Source organism: Pteropus vampyrus, unplaced genomic scaffold (assembly GCF_000151845.1).
Source record: "Pteropus vampyrus isolate Shadow unplaced genomic scaffold, Pvam_2.0 Scaffold60, whole genome shotgun sequence".
Taxonomy (NCBI): domain Eukaryota; kingdom Metazoa; phylum Chordata; class Mammalia; order Chiroptera; family Pteropodidae; genus Pteropus; species Pteropus vampyrus.
The window spans coordinates 632,460-638,527 of NW_011888841.1; the positions used below are offsets into that span (position 1 = coordinate 632,460).

At 49.9% G+C, this 6,068-nt stretch overlaps 1 protein-coding gene across 1 annotated transcript in view; it reads right to left on the minus strand.

Annotated features, from left to right (window-relative positions):
• The window catches only part of PSEN2 (presenilin 2), a gene marked incomplete at its 3' end in the record, with an annotated part of 23,983 nt that extends 17,966 nt beyond the window's left edge, over window positions 1-6,017 (minus strand). Inside the window, exon 1 of the mRNA XM_023531029.1 lies at window positions 5,845-6,017. The remainder of the gene's footprint in view (window positions 1-5,844) is intronic.
• Between the last annotated feature and the right edge of the window lie 51 nt (window positions 6,018-6,068).

The following is a 6,068-nucleotide window of genomic DNA, read 5'->3' on the forward strand; positions in this document are numbered from 1 at the left end:
TCGCTATGCACTGAACACAACCCTAGGAGCCAGGAGCTGCCATGCTTCTCCACCTGACAGGTGAGGACACAGGTTTAAAAGGTGATAGGTTCAAAGTGACCCTCAGACCTCGGGGTCAGGTTCTGTGCACCCGAACATGATGCTAGGCTGCTTGCTTAAGATGCAGATGCCCAGGGATGTACATTCTGAGATAGTCCCCGGATGAGTCTCAGGCTGCTGTCAGGCCTTCCCCAAGGCTGCCCAGACCAGGGAGTCAGATGCCCAGCCAGGGCCCCCAGCTCCGCTCTGCAGTGTCCAGTTACGGTCTACCTTCCTGCTGCCTGGGCGTCGCGCCTCACCCACCACCCACCCCTAGCACCCCGTCTGCCCCACACTGCTTGCTCCCTGAATGGGGGAGGGAAAGAAGGAACAGTCCTTTCTCTGGAACACTCCGGATCTGCTCAGAGAGCAACTGGGGAGGCAGAGGGACAGATCCTTCAGACTAGGAAAGTCGGAAGGGAAAGACGGTTCTCAGGCTTGGAGAAGCCCCCAAGTCCACACCGAGGAGGAGGGTGTAGAAAAACTGGGGCTCAAACACCCCTGGCACAGACCAGACCTGCCTCTCTGAAGGCAGGAAAACCCAGAAGCTTTAAAACATTCATGCCTTTTGATCCTGAAATGCTACTTCTCAGAATTTGTCCTAAGAAAATAATAAAAAACTTACATAAAAACATATTCCTTGTAGTTATTTATAATTGTAAAAAAAAAAAAAGGTAAAAATGACTGAACTGCCTGACTCTGTCCTATGACAAACACCTACCGGGGTTTATTATATGACCACCAAAAAATCTGATTTCAAAAAATACTTAACGTGAAAACAATACAAGTCTGTTAAATTAAATGTAAAACTTGGCACACATAATCACCTGAATTTTCTTAGAAAATTTACGTATATCAAGAACTGGCAGGAAATACAAAACATTAAAGTAGGTTATCTTTAAATGGTGAGATTCTGGGTGATTTTTACTTTATATATTTCTGCATGTCTCAAAGCTTCTATAATAAACATGGATTGCATGTGCAGTTTTTTTCAAAGCTATTAATTCTTTTAAAGGGAAAAAATGATTATCAACGTTCAGACAGATTTTCTTCCACTCCTCTCTCTCCCGCATCCCCTCCCACTGGACCGGGGGACCAGATGGACCCGTGAAGCCACCTCACTTCTTCTCCAGCCCCTCGTATTACCTGGCTCCTGAAGGAGGACAGAGCAGCTGGGCTGTGTCTCTTCGGACAGTGCTCTGAAATCCTTGGAGGGAAAAATCACCACCCGAATCTGTGCAGATAAACAACCTCCTTTCTAGATGTTTGTCCACATCAGAGCAGCAGTGACGTCACAAACTCCCGAGGGAGGCTGACTCACGGGCAGGTGGGGGCGGGGAAAGGTTGCTCCTACCGCTGATGTCAAATCCTGTCACCACGTAGCAACCAGAGCTCCATTCTCTGAGGGAGCCGCAGGAAGATGCGGAGGGGCTGACGGGGACAGGGGGTGTCCAGTGTACGAGACGACGTTGTTCTGGAAACCTGCCCCAGAACAAAGCGCGGTGGCTGACAGCTGCCTTGGACAAGGATGCAAAATCGAACATCCGAAGAAGGCAGAGCTCACTCCCAGTAATCAGCGGAATGGGACCAAAACGCTGAAGTAGCCAAACCAAGGGACTCTGACCCAGAGAATCTGCTGGCGCCAGCGGTTCCTGCCATCATTATGGAAACCCGGTGACCCAGTTTCCTCGACCTTCTTCTCATTTCAGAGAAATATAAAGCTTTTGACCTTAAAATGCGAGGCCAATGAGATTTTAAAATGAACACTAATGCCTCCTGGAAAAAGATGGAAATTGCTTCTCCAAAAGCAAATCGGGAGTTAACACACTTACCACAAACACTTAGGGCTGCAGAGAAAGGTCTGATACTCGATACTTTGTGCAAAGTGCGCCTCACTCAACACTCCTCCCTCACTCTCACAGGGTGGCGTTAGTTTTAAATAGGCCACTTTCTACGGTCACATGGCTGCGCTCCCATGGCTCCGGGAATTTCCCAGTATCTGTACGAGGGAAGTGTCTGCTGAGATGAGGAAACTCCCTCAGAAATTCTACAGCTCCCGGGTCTGCCTGTCGCCCCAGCCCCAGACACCTGACCGTGTATTTGACCCTGGCTGACCTTCATGCTCCTGTCCATGTACCTGAGCCCACACCATGATGCATATCGGTTGCTAGATAGTTCTCCCCAGCTCAGGGAGGTGGCCTCGGCCAGCACGGGGACCCTGAAGAACTGTTCCAGCCCCTGCCCGCCCCCGCCGGAGCAGAACCCTAGGGCACCCCGATGGGGCCTCCTAAACCTGACCAGGCTCTAGAACTACCCCATCTGCTCTTTCCTCCTCAGAGCATCCAGGACCCAGGTAGATTTCCTGAAGGACCCTGAAGAAGGGACGATGTGGGGATGTGTCAGAGGGAAGCTGTGAAGGCAGTCACACAGGCCACGCCCCTAACACGTCACCTTAGAATAGGGCCCAGAAAAACATTTTCTTTTTCAGTGAGAAGCAACAAGCTAGTGGTCAAACGCTGAGGCTTTGGAGATGGACACGGTTCCAATCGCCCTGGCCTCATGGCCTCAGACAATTTATTTAACTTCACATGGGCCATTTCCTCTTCTGGAAAAAGCAGAACAGGCGAACCTTGCAAAAGGACTGTAAAATCCAGAGTCAATATGCAAAGTGCCGACCATAGCAGTTGTTCAATAAACGGTAGCTATCGTTCAGATGAAAGAGCGACAGGGGTAACGGAAGCTTGCTGATGTCCCTCCTGCAAAGTCAGGGTCTGCTACACCACCAGACACATGAGGGCATCAGGTCACACCTCACTCAGGCCCTCAGGAGACAGCCCGTGTCCACCCAGCCCAAGCCGCTCTGGCTGCGTGAACAAAGGGCACGTCCATAGGACCGAAGTCAGAGTTGGCAAGGACCCTAAAGCCCACCTAGTCAGCGCCCTATTTTATAGTTAAGGAAACTGAGCCCCAGAAAGATAAAAGGAATCAATCAGTTAAAAGCTCAAGACCAAAAGCCACAGTTATAATGCAGGTGTCCAACCTGCCAACCGAGGGGGCTCTTCCTGCCCAAAGAACCTGTGAGGGTCACATACCCTGGTGGCCCGGGGCCATCGTCACGCAGGCAGCACACACATGGGCTCTCTGGGCACACATCCACACTTTCAAGGCACGTGCCTTTTCCATGGGCAGGTATGTTGCTTTTCTTTAATACACGGCTTCTCCAAAACACAGATGAGAAGTCAGTGGATTACGAACACTCACCGGATCACTGGCCACCTTAAAAACTCAGTAGCCTCTCTCCTGTTCCCAGCCCACGACTCCAGCCTGGGGGCTTTCTCTGCTCTCTCTCTGCTATTAGTGTCCCACATGGGGGCAGAGGGGGTGGTGGCTCCAACATAAGCATGGCACAGGGATGGGGAGTGGCCACGTGCGGGAGTCAAGCACTGCTTCTCTGTGGCACTGGAGAGATAATGGTCTACACTCCAATCGAGCCTGGTTTTCCGAGAATACTCAATGAAGGGAAAATTTTGAAGGCATAATAGTAATGGAAAAGACAGGACACGAAACTTCATCTCGTTTCCTACCTCTAATATTTTAACAGATTTTTGCATATATGGATGTCCACGAAGTGCTTAAGAAAATGTATGTTAACAGTGGTCATTGCTGGGCTGAGGGCTAATGGACGACTTTTAAAAACTATTGCCCGAATTTTCTAGAATGAACATGTATTACTTTTATTTTTAAAAAGTCAGAAAGTTGTCGGTTCAGGTTCAGCAGAAAGGTGAGCACCCTTTCGATTTTTCCTCCCGTCCTCCAGAAGACCGCATTTTGGCAGACTACCGAACGACTCATTCTCCCAGGCAATGAAGAGGCTGGACAAACTTGATCTCCCTCCCTGACGGCTGGCCTTTCCTGAGGACTGATTTGAAATTACTCTTTCTTCAGATGTTGACAAGGCACCCTCACCACTTCCAGGTGTGGAGGCCAACACTGATGACGTACAGCCTAAAGCTCACATTGCCAGCTCGAGGTGCAGAGAACCTCCAGGCCCTGGCCGGTGGCAGCCTGGAGGACATGCCAGCCTCGGAGCCCTAACATTCCTTCCCCCAGGCCCGCCCCCAGCTGCTGGAGTCAGGGAACAGGTGGGAACACTTGCAGAACATTTGTCGTCTTGACGGTCCGAGCTCACACAGTGTCCTAGAGTCAAAGCAACAGCTGAAAAACAGCCAAAGATGTCTTCAGTAAGAACGTGATCGTGCCGTACACTGCTCTGGGTTCTTTAAAAAAGAAAAAAAGAAAAGAAAAAAAGAAAGAAAAGAAAAAAATATGCACGGGTGTATGTGTGTATTTTTAATTTGTTTGGCTTTGTCAGGTAGTCAGGAGACCACGCAGACTGTTCCTGGGAAGTATGGCAGGGACGTGGGTAGGGGGTGAATATGCGAAACCTCCTGCACAAAGACTCAAAAGATTAAGAAGATGCAGCCGGGTGGGATCGAATCCTGGCCCTCGGTCACCAAAGCCACATAGCAGTACAAGCTGCTTAACTCTCTGAACCTCGGCTCCCCCTTCGCAGAAGGGTAGAAATCGCGGCTCCTGTCGTGGGATAGAAGCTCTTAAAAAAACTGTGATAACCACTGTATAAAAACTGTTTCTTATTACACATGACAAACTTATAAAGTAAGGTACGTTATGTCACTATAACATGCCACGATACTTCATCAATATATCATCAATATGACATAACATGCTATATCATCAATAATTTAGAGGCCAAGGTAGGTAGGAAACTCTTATTTGGCAAACCCTGTGTATGCAGTGGGGCTGTGAGCAGCCATCGGGGAGCTGAAGAGGGTGGTGACAGGCATGACAACCTGCATTGGGCCTCCACGCTCATCTGAGTGGCTCTTCTTTGTCCTCTTCTTTTTCGAATAGATAGGAACAGGGCATTCATCTCTGATACACGCACCAAGTAAGACTCGACCTGCTGCACAGATAACTTCAACATCAAACGATACAGAACTTTCCCTGAAAACCTTAAACAGCAACCATCCCACTCTGTAGCAACATTTCTCCAAGGCCCCTACTTCCAGCCCTTGCCCTAAATGCCCCCTCATGCACGCAAGGCATGGACAGCCTGCCCCCCTGAGGGGTGGCTGATGCTGCAGCTCTGAGCTGGAGCCAGGATCCCTGGCCCCTTCACCAGCTGGGCCCCAAAAACACAGCTGCTGACACATTTCCCCATTCCCACACAGCCACATTCACACAGAAGAGAACCTGAGGCTCGCACACCTGAACCAGCTTATCCAGAGCCTTTAATTACTGCTAACGGCCTTGGCTGAAGGCCTTGGAGGCTCAGGTGTCTACAGAATGAACTATGCAGACATCTGGGGCATCTATATGAAAGCCGGGGTCTGTCCTGATCGAGTTACTCTCAGCATAGGCTGTCAATTCTGAGTTAAGCTGGCTCTGCAAATGTTCTAGATTGGATACCTCTCAGGTTTTTCATCTGTAAATGGGATGCAGTTGGTCCACCAATCAACACTTCATATCTCAAAGTGATTCATTAAGTCAACAGACAGGAGCATTTCACCCAACTGCCAAAGGGCTGAGGTCTGGTCCCAGGGCTGGATAGCAGAACCAGAGGTCAAGATAATGGGTTCTAAGCCTGACGTTGCTACATCCTACCTGGGCGACCTTGGACAATGTCACTTTAGCTCTGTGAGCTAAATTTCTTCATAGACAAAATTTGAGCTGGGGACTACCTACTGTTTCACGTTCCTTCCGCTTCCAAAGCCTGATCCTGGGTGACTCTCCACAACTGTAAATGCCTGATAAAACAGCCCAACAACCGCTGATCACGAAATCTCCCCTGCTCCAGGCCTTGACCTATGGCTCAGTTCTTCGCCCACGTCTCCCCTCCTGCCCCTGCAAAGCTGTGCCCAGGGCCCGGTGCCACAGGCCGACCGGTCTGGGCGCCAAGATCCCGGCCA